Source organism: Gouania willdenowi, chromosome 18 (genome assembly GCF_900634775.1).
Source record: "Gouania willdenowi chromosome 18, fGouWil2.1, whole genome shotgun sequence".
Lineage (NCBI taxonomy): Eukaryota > Metazoa > Chordata > Actinopteri > Blenniiformes > Gobiesocidae > Gouania > Gouania willdenowi.
The window spans coordinates 3453701-3464826 of NC_041061.1; the positions used below are offsets into that span (position 1 = coordinate 3453701).

Consider the following 11126-nt stretch of genomic DNA (forward strand, 5'->3'; position numbering starts at 1 on the left):
ATTTGTCATACCCATTATTTGACCGTTTAAACTCATTGTAATGTTGACACTTTAAATCACTTTTCTTCTGACTCTAATTTGAAACTTTTATACCAATTTCTGTGGTTGTTAAAATTCCATTTCACAACCTTTTCCATCATTTTTGTCACTTTTAACCCATTTTATTTCTGATTAAACTTCCTGGAGAACAGTGAATATTATTTCTATAAATAAATAAATGTGGTTACCACAGATTCATAGAACATGGAACATCATTTTGCTGACTTTGGATGGACCCCATAAATCTCTCCCCTTTATTCCCCCTTATAGATGGTCCTGTCTCCACAATGTTCATGTCTGTGTTCAAACACCTTCAGGTACAGTGGGGGTCCCCGCTCTCTGGAACCATTATTTTGGAGGTTGAGGCCTGGAAAGGTTGAGAACCACTGGCCTACATAAAAACATGACAAACAAAACACATTTAGGAAATACATTACACTCACCACAGATGCAGACTACTTAGAGACATAAATCCATTGTCCTTTTTTGGCGCAACAGGAACTTCATTGCATTCAGTTCCAACAGTAAATAATTTCCTTATATTGTTGAGGCTGAAAGTCACTTTGTCATTTGTTCCTGACACAGCCTACATGCTTCATGTCGCCATCTTGTCCTTCGTCGCTTGGTTCTTCGTGCGCTGGCCTCTCCGTGAGCCTGGCACAAGTTCCTCAACTTTCGGGCTGAGCCGACCTCTACTCACGATGTCTAGCTTCTCTTAAAAATGGTGTTAAAAGAATATCTGCCACCTAATCTATTTCCTTTACTTCTTCAAATATTGTGTGTTCATACCACCCGCTAGCTGTCCTCGATGTCCCTGGTGACGAAGACTTGGTTAATGCCACTCTAGCGGTTCCATTCTCATCAAGCTACAGATGCTGCACTGTTGATTCTGAAGGTCTGAGAGTAGATTAATTGGACTCTGGCAACACATAGTGTCTGAAATATGATTGGATAAAGGCATTAGGGTGGCTCTGGTCTATTCTGGTGTCCTCTGTGGTCGCCTGGATGGTGGCTCTCATGGGTCCGTGGTGGTACAATGGCCTCCCATAGTGGCGTTTACAAATATGCTATGTCATGTTTACGACTCAAGAATACCTTACACTGTCACATAGCTTAGAAATGGCTGTGTCACTCCTGCGACCACAAACTCGCCCCCTCTGTTCACTTCTGTCTTCATATTGTCTGAGCGGTGGGATGTTCTCCCTCTGACATTCACACTGCTTTGGTCACTACACTGACACAACAGTTTTTACTTTTGATTCACTAATATCTTATTCCACTTTGTTACCCTCCTATACTCAATTTTCCTTGTATTCATTGTATAAGTAGCAGCCTTTGAAAGGGACAAGGGATTCGTTCATTTTATTCTGTCCAAAGATTCAACTCTTTAACCTGTTGTAGTGGTGGTTGTGTTAGGTATGATTCATAGAGCATGGTGTAATTTATGAGGTTCCTCTAATGTATGGTCTCATTTTCTCTAGATATGGACAACCAACTGATCCTTGCAGTCTTTTTTGTGATGCTGACGTCAGCCTTCATTGGAACCGCCGGTCAAAATAATGCAAGTATGTTAAAACACAAGATGACTAAGTGAACAAAACCACAGATATAGATCATAACACCATCCAATCCTCAAGCAGTATACTACATTAACTGTATCTTTAAATTAAATGAGGATAACAACAAACATGCATGTGATGAAGATAACCTGTTGTGGTATTTTCAATTGGCAGCAAATGTAACAACGGCAACCCCATCAACTGGATATTGCTCAACAACAATGGAAAGCAACGATACTGCAACACCAACTGAGGCAGGGAAAGAAACTACCGGGACCGGGACTACGACAATAGCACCAACAATAACAGAAAATGAAACAGTAGCACCGACTGAGACCGGGACTACGACAGTAGCACCAACAATAACAGAAAATGAAACGGTGACACCAACTGAGACCGAGACTACGACAGTAGCACCAACAATAACAGAAAATGAAACGGTAGCGCCGACTGAGACCGGGACTACGACAGTAGCACCAACAATAACAGAAAATGAAACACTGGCATCAACTGAGACTGAGACTACGACAGTAGCACCAACAATAACAAAAAATGAAACGGTGACACCGACTAAGACCGGGACTACGACAGTAGCACCAACCATCACAGAAAATGAAACACTGGCATCAACTGAGACCGGGACTACGACAGTAGCACCAACAATAACAGAAAATGAAACGGTGACACGGACTGAGACCGGGACTACGTCAGTAGCACCAACAATAACACAAAATGAAACGGTGACACGAACTGAGACCGGGACTACGTCAGTAGCATCAACAATAACACAAAATGATATTTTAGGACCAACTGAGACCGGGTCATCGACAGTAGCACCAACCATAACAGAAAATGAAACAGTAGCACCGACTGAGACCGGGACTACGACAGTAGCACCAACAATAACAGAAAATGAAACAGTAGCACCGACTGAGACCAAGACTACGACAGTAGCACCAACAATAACAGAAAATGAAACGGTGACACCGACTGAGACCGGGACTACGACAGTAGCACCAACACTGATGGAAAATGAAACGGTGACACCAACTGAGACCGGGACTACGACAGTAGCACCAACAATAACAGATAGTGAAACAGTAGCACCGACTGAGACCAGGACTACAACGGTAGCACCAACAATAACAGAAAATGAAACAGTAGCACCGACTGAGACCGGGACTACGACAGTAGCACCAACAATAACAGATAGTGAAACAGTAGCACCGACTGAGACCAGGACTACAACGGTAGCACCAACAATAACAGAAAATGAAACAGTAGCACCGACTGAGACCGGGACTACGACAGTAGCACCAACAATAACAGAAAATGAAACAGTAGCGCCGACTGAGACCGGGACTACGACAGTAGCACCAACAATAACAGAAAATGAAATGGTGACACCGACTGAGACCGGGACTACGTCAGTAGCACCAACAATAACACAAAATGATATTTTAGGACCAACTGAGACCGGGACTACGACAGTAGCACCAACAATAACAGAAAATGAAATAGTGACACCGACTGAGACCGGGACTACGACAGTAGCACCAACAATAACAGAAAATGAAACACTGGCATCAACTGAGACTACGACAGTAGCACCAACAATAACAGAAAATGAAACGGTGACACCAACTGAGACCGGGACTACGACAGTAGCACCAACAATAACAGAAAATGAAACGGTGGCACCAACTGAGACCGGGACTACGACAGTAGCACCAACAACAACAGAAAATGAAACAGTAGCGCCGACTGAGACCGGGACTACGACAGTAGCACCAACACTGATGGAAAATGAAACGGTGGCACCAACTGAGACCAGGACTACGACAGTAGCACCAACAATAACAGAAAATGAAACGGTGACACCAACTGAGACCGGGACTACGACAGTAGCACCAACAATAACAGAAAATGAAATAGTGACACGACTGAGACCGGGACTACGACAGTAGGACCAACATATAACAGAAAATGAAAACCGGGTGGCACAACTGAGACCAGGACTACGACAGTAGCACCAACAATAACAGAAAATGAAACGGTGGCACCAACTGAGACCAGGACTACAACAGTAGCCCCAACAACAACAGAAAATGAAAACAGTAGCGCCGACTGAGACCGGGACTACGACAGTAGCAACCAACAACAACAGAAAATGAAACCGTAGCGCCGACTGAGACCGAGGGAAACGACAGTGCACCAAAACTGATGGAAATGAAAACGGTTGGCACACAACTGAGACAAGGACTACGACGTAGCACAACAATAAGAAAAGGAACATAGTGACACCGAACTGATGAGACCGGGACTACGACAGTAGCACCCAACACTAACAGAAAATGAAACGGTGACACACAACTGAGACCGGGACTACGACAGTAGCACCAAACAACAACAGAAAATGAAACAGTAGCGACCGACTGAGACCGAGACTACGACAGTAGCACCAACACTGATGGAAAATGAAACGGTGGCACCAACTGAGACCAGGACTACGACAGTAGCACCAACAATAACAGAAAATGAAACAGTAGCGCCGACTGAGACCGGGACGACGACGGTAGCACCAACAATAACAGAAATGAAACAGTAGCACCGACGGAGACCGGGACGACGACGGTAGCACCAACAATAACAAAAAATGAAACAGTAGCACCGACTGAGACCGGGACGACGACGGTAGCACCAACAATAACAGATAGTTGAACAGATTCACCAACTGAGACTAGGACTTACGACAGTAGCACCAACAATAACAGAAAATAAAACGGTAACTCAAAGCCTTGCAGTAGTGGCAACAACAACTCTGACCAGCTTACAGCAGCGCCTCTCACGGTGGGTGATGAAAATAAATTATTTTTAACCTTTTGGTAATGAAAACACTGTAGCTTAAGTAACACCGTCAAACGTAACCTTTACCTCTTTTTTTCTTGTAGGAAAGTGTAGACAGGGACGGCTGCTCAGAAAGCCGACTCTGTGCAGCTGAGCCAGCCGACTGCGACCCCAGTACAAGATTGAGCTGTTCCTTTACTCAGCTGTGCAAAAGACTGGTGGAGATATTGCATTTGATCTTTCAGGGCAGTCAACCGGATACATTGGTTTAACACTTTCGACTGACACTCAGGTAAGCTCAGGAATCATCCTTTTAATACTCAATACAAATATAATGTAGATCAAACCCATTCAGCATATCTGATAATCAACACAGGGAGTCAATGACATAACCTACATCTGTGCGGCGGCTGGCCGCACGGTGCTGCTCATCACGGCTAGACTTAATAAGGGAGTCTTGAAGGTGATACCGGTGAGTACTGCAAACATTTTAACCTCTTACTTTAAAACAAAGTATTGTGTAAATCCAGTGACACATTTTAGTGTAGGAGTGCTTTCAGACCAGTCCCCTTTAGTCCACTTTAACCACTGCAGGGTTTGCTAGTGTGATTAAATTGTTAAGGGCTGAACAGCCTTGGTCTCTGGTGAGTATAAACCCTAATGTAGTTGACAAGTATTGAATAGTGTGGATAAAATTCACACATAATTGTGATACAAAAATAAAGCTTGAGCACTATGGCTTCACTGGCCACATATATTTTGGTTCAAAACCCTGTTACAAATTTTGGGAAGTATAAGAGCTGGAAAGAAAATAACTTTAAAATGACACGGACGTGATGTACAAATGGCTAAACCTTGAAATGGAAATTGGGAAAGTTCGATAAAGAAAATTAGAGGCCCCACGATATAAACCCTTCGAATGACATGTAAGTAGAAAGCCCACTATCAAAACAAAAAGACTCCAACTTCAGCTACTTTAGTATTTAAAAAATGTGTCTTAGTATTGAACCTATGTTGCCTTGTATTATGTCTTTCCTTTTCAAGTCAAGAATTACTGGCGGAAAGGGCAGAATAGTTGGCAATACAGTCCAGTGCAGTTTTTGTATCGCTTTGGAGCAGCTTTCAAAAAGAAGAAGAAGAAGAACCACAACTGGTAACAGCTTTTCAACTGCAATTCCAAACTGGGAAGTACAACACAGTAAGTTACCTGATACAAACTTCCACTGTTGAGGTGTTGAACCATCAGTCAGAAGATGTTTTTACAGAGATTTAGTGTAACGTGTCAATTGTGTTTTCTTTCAGGCTCTGGTGAATTGGGACTCCCACTACAGTGATAAAGACCAACCCAGTAGACATTACAACCCCCAACTCCACCATTATCAATACAATCACCATCAAACTCAACAACTGTGGCTCCAACAACCAGGATTACAACTGTGGCAGGGAATGCTACAGTTTCCCCAAATGTGACTGGGAGTGCTACAGTAGCCCCAACTGTAGAAGGGAATGCTACAGTTTACCCCAACTGTGACTGGGAGTGCTACAGTAGCTTCAACAATAACAGAAAATGATATTTAGGACCAACTGAGACCGGGTCTTCGACAGTAGCACCAACAATAACAGATAGTGAAACAGTAGCACCGACTGAGACCAGGACTACACGGTAGCACCAACAATAACAGAAAATGAAACAGTAGCACCGACTGAGACCGGGACTACGACAGTAGCACCAACAATAACAGAAAATGAAAACGGTGACACCGACTGAGACCGGGACTACGACAGTAGCACCAACAATAACAGAAATGAAACGGTGACACCGACTGAGACCGGGACTACGACAGTAGCACCAACAATAACAGAAAATGAAACACTGGCATCAACTGAGACCGGACTACGACAGTAGCACCAACAATACAGAAAATGAAACGGTGACACAAACTGAGACCGGGACACCAACTGAGACCGGGACTACGACAGTAGCACCAACAATAACAGAAAATGAAACGGTGACACCGACTGAGACCGGGACTACGACAGTAGCACCAACAATAACAGAAAATGAAACGGTGACACCGACTGAGACCGGGACTACGACAGTAGCACCAACAATAACAGAAATGAAACGGTGACACCGACTGAGGACCGGGACTACAACAGTAGCACCAACACAACAGAAAATGAAAGAGTAGCGCCGACTGGGACCGGGACTACGACAGTAGCACCAACAACAACAGAAATGAAAACAGTAGTGCCGGACTGAGACCGAGGACTACGACAGTAGCACCCAACAATAACAGAAAATGAAACAGTAGCGCCGACTGAGACCGGGACTACGACAGTAGCACCACAATACCAGAAAATGAAACGGTGACACCGACTGAGACCGGGACTACGTCAGTAGCACCAACAATAAACAAAATGATATTTTAGGACCAACTGAGACCGGGTCTTCGACAGTAGCACCAACAATAACAGAAAATGAAACGGTGACACCAACTGAGACCGGGACTACGACAGTAGCACCAACAATAACAGAAAATGAAACGGTGACACCGAACTGAGACCGGGACTACGACAGTAGCAACCACAATAACAGAAAATGAAACGGTGACACGACTGAGACCAGGACTACAACAGTAGCCCAACAACAACAGAAAATGAAAGAGTAGCGCCGACTGGACGGGACTACGACAGTAGCACCAACAACAACAGAAAATGAAACAGTAGCGCCGACTGAGACCGGGACTACGACAGTAGCACCAACAATAACAGAAACTGAACAGTAGCGCCGACTGAGACCGGGACTACGACAGTAGCACCAACAATAACAGACAATGAACGGTGACACCGACTGAGACCCGGACTACGTCAGTAGCACCAACAATAACACAAAATGATATTTTAGGACCAACTGAGACCGAGTCTTCGACAGTAGCACCAACCATAACAGAAAATGAAAACAGTAGCACCGACTGAGACCGGGGACTACGACAGTAGCACCAACAATAACAGAAAATGAAATAGTGACACCGACTGAGACCGGGACTACGACTGTGGCGGCTAATGCTACAGTTACCCCAACTGTGGCGGCTAATGATACAGTAGCCTCAACTGTGGTGGCTAATGCTACAGTTACCCCAACTGTGGCGGCTAATGATACAGTTACCCCAACTGTGGCGGCTAATGATACAGTAGCCTCAACTGTGGCGGCTAATTGATACAGTTACCCCAACTGTGACGGGGAGTGCTACAGTGGCTTCAACTGTGGCGGGGAATACTACAGTTGGTTCTTTAACTACTCGGGCAGTAGTGGCAACAACGGCACTGACCAGCGTCACAGCAGCGCCTCTCCCGGTGGGTGATTAAAAGAAATATGATTTATCCTTATTCTACTTACCCTAAGCCTAAACCTTTGGTAAAGAAAACACTGCAGCTTAAGTAAAACCATCAAACGTAACCTTTCTTGTCTCTCTTGCAGGAAAGTATAAACAGGGACGGTAACCTTTACCTCTTTTTTCTTGTAGGAAAGTGTAAACAGGGACGGGCTGCTCAGAAAGTCGACTTTGTGCATCTGAGCCAGCCGACTGCGACCCCAGTACAAGCTCAAACTGTTTCTTTCTGTCCGCTGACCAAAAGATTGGCAGAAACTTTTCAATTGAGCTTTCAGGGCAGGCAGCCGGCTACATCGCTGTTACATTTTCTACTGACAACACTCTGGTAAGCTCAGCATCTAAACTGATAACTAACATCTGTTTAACAGTCTCGCAAAGACAATATACTGTAAATCAGAACCTTTGACATTTTGTGATAATCCAACACAGGGGGGGCACGACATAACCTATATCTGTGCGGGCTGATGGCAGTACAGTGGTGCTCATCACTGCAACATTTAATATGATGTCCTGATAGTGACACTGGTGAGTTCTGCTAACTTTTTTTTTGCTTCCCTTCACATAAAGCATTGTGTAATCCAGTGATCCAGTTTAATGTAAGGGCGCCTTCAGGCCAGTCCTTGTCTGATTTTACCTGCTCCAGGGTTCATTGTGGCGGCAGTAGCTCAGTCTATAGGGTCGCCGGTTCAAGTCCCAGGAGAGTTGCTCCCTTCATAGGTAAAATCAGCCCCACTCTGACATCTCTCCATTAATGCATTTTTAGCTTTGAAAGATTTGGGTTCATTCTGGTTCAAACAGGTTCGGACCAAATTCTGTTGGGCTCAGGCCTTGTCAGGTCTAACTATTAGGGCCCGATTACAGCTAATAGCTGAACCCAAAGGACATAAATCTGATAACTGACAGTTGCTTTAATTGCGCTGCAATGCAGCTAAGTAAATAAACAACCAAAATGTATTTGATAATTGGCTTCTATGCAGCAGACATGAAACATGGAGACTTGTAAATTTTGATGAGCAGCGGAAAGTCATAGTGGGTTAAGGGCCTTGCTCATGGGTCCACAATGGATTTTTATACACACCAATGCTACAAATATAATGCCATAAAACATTGTTTATACTTAGCCCTTCAATATTGTTGACATTGCTTTACACTTTCTGTGAATCTACATGGTCCCGTTTGATGTCCTTTCTTTCTCAGTTGGATGTGTCTGAAGGGAAGGGCAGAGTAGATGGAAACACAATCCAGTGCAGCTTTTGCGTTGTTTTGCCGGAAATCATCTACGAGAGTTAGAAGCCTCGCATCAGCACTTCACACTGGAAGTTACAACGCAAGTAAGTTGCCACAAATGAGATGCTCTAAGTCTGAAAAGGGTTAAAAATGTGGCCAACTCAAAACGACTTATAAACTTGCAAAGTTGTTGTAATTTATTATCAACCAGGCCAAGTTTTCACAGATCCTCACATTTTCAGTCCTCTCTTTGTGTCCTGCTTGTGTTTCCAGCCTCTGGTGCACTGGGAACCCCTAATACAGTCATCAAGACCAACCAGCTTGACTTTACTAATGCTAATGCCACTGTCACCAATACCCTCACTAGCAACTCCACAACAGCTACCCCAACAACCTCAAGTTACGCACCACCCTCCATCACTCACTGCTGCAAAGTAAGCATGATTTACAATGCTAGTTGCTAACTGTGTCTAGTTGATTGAATGCGTATAATGCTAACCTTTCTGTTCCTTCATCCCTGCAGCTCTGCTGGTGACTCTGGCAGTTTTGGGTCTGGCAATTGCTGTGAGAAACCCACAAAAATACCAACCATATCTACTCCTAACTTATACTAAATACCCTTAAAGGTCCTGATGTATGTTTACGCTACATTGGCTGGATTAATGTCGCCTTCACTCAGCAGAGACCAAAGCAGGGGGATTGTTTGATGGTGGGACCTCTTCCCTCATCTCAGGACTGCTTTACAAAACAACTCTGAATCTAAGACTTCTTTATTCCTGTCATATAGCTCATTGTAAGAACTAGTAAACATCAGTGACATGCAGCAAAGTTGATGGGAGTTGAGGCTCAGATTTTTACAGGATCCAATTTACTGTTTTTTATTAACCATGAAGTCTATGCACCAATACTTTAGAACAAAATTGGCTATTAGGACAAAAAAGTTGTGGCCAAAATAGTATCTTTTTAAAAAATGTATTTCTGTTCATTCAGACGAGTATAAAAACACTTGCCTGTTATTTACGGCTGACGGGCAGATACATTAGTCTCTCCCTAGTGTGTGTTGCAATATTATTTAAAAAAGGCTTCAATTAATTGTAATAATACCATGCTGTGACTGGGAGGAACAGCTCTCTTCAATCAAGGTCTAAATAGAGACTGTGAGCACATCACTGTTTAATCAACATTTAAAGTTTTTTTACATGAAGGTAATCCCAATGTTTCTGACAGACGGCAATATTTAGGCAAGGTTTTAGTAGCGTATTTAGCATTTGCTGTATGGTCTGGTTACCTTTAATCTTGGCAGGACCAAATTATCAGTTTCTTAAGTTTTAACATCAGCCATGTAAACAATAACCTGCTTAATGTGTTTCATTTAATATTTACATGAGGTTTCATGTTTGCATACGCTCAAACAAAGTTTTGGATTTTTTCTTGCTGTGTTGAAAAATAAAATGTGTGATTCGTTGTTGTGAATGTACAAAGCTTTGATGATGAGCCGTGCTCGGCTGATGTTCTGTGTGAGCAGATGCACGAAAAACTGTGCGGAATACTGGTTGGAACCAACCTTGCACCTTACATTCTGTAACAATGTAGTTTGACCTATTTTTGAAATAAAATTGATGTAAAGAAATGAAGGGGATGAAAATATATTAAATATTGATGCCCTAAAAAAAACTACTTTGTGAACTTTGAGCCACTGATGCAAAAAATCTCTGTGGATGTAAAACGTTGGTCAAGATTTTCTCTGGAATGGTAAGCGCCCATGAATGCATCTTGGGAAACTTCAACAGCCTGTAGAAAGAGGGGGTCCTGGAACTTCTAAGACGACTTTTTTATTATAAACAAATACAGCTTGAGACACCTTGCACATTGGGCATTGCCTCCAGAAAGGGCCCCACCATGGTACTCCATAGAGCAATCTGCAGCAGCGCCTTACCATTAATAAACTATATCGCATCTTCAAGGGATGTGGAATTTTTTTTTGAAGATTGTAGATGTTGACCCTTATCTAAACTGTACATCGAGTATTTGCTGAATCCGAAAGTTTGTATTAATAAAG

General features: G+C 43.3%; 1 long non-coding RNA gene across 1 annotated transcript; it reads left to right on the plus strand.

Annotated features, from left to right (window-relative positions):
• Positions 1–4645: 4645 nt before the first annotated feature.
• On the plus strand, positions 4646–5618 carry LOC114480075 (uncharacterized). The gene is made up of 3 exons (XR_003676054.1): positions 4646–4737; positions 4822–4917; positions 5490–5618. It is a non-coding gene; the product is annotated as an uncharacterized LOC114480075 (long non-coding RNA).
• Positions 5619–11126: the final 5508 nt, after the last annotated feature.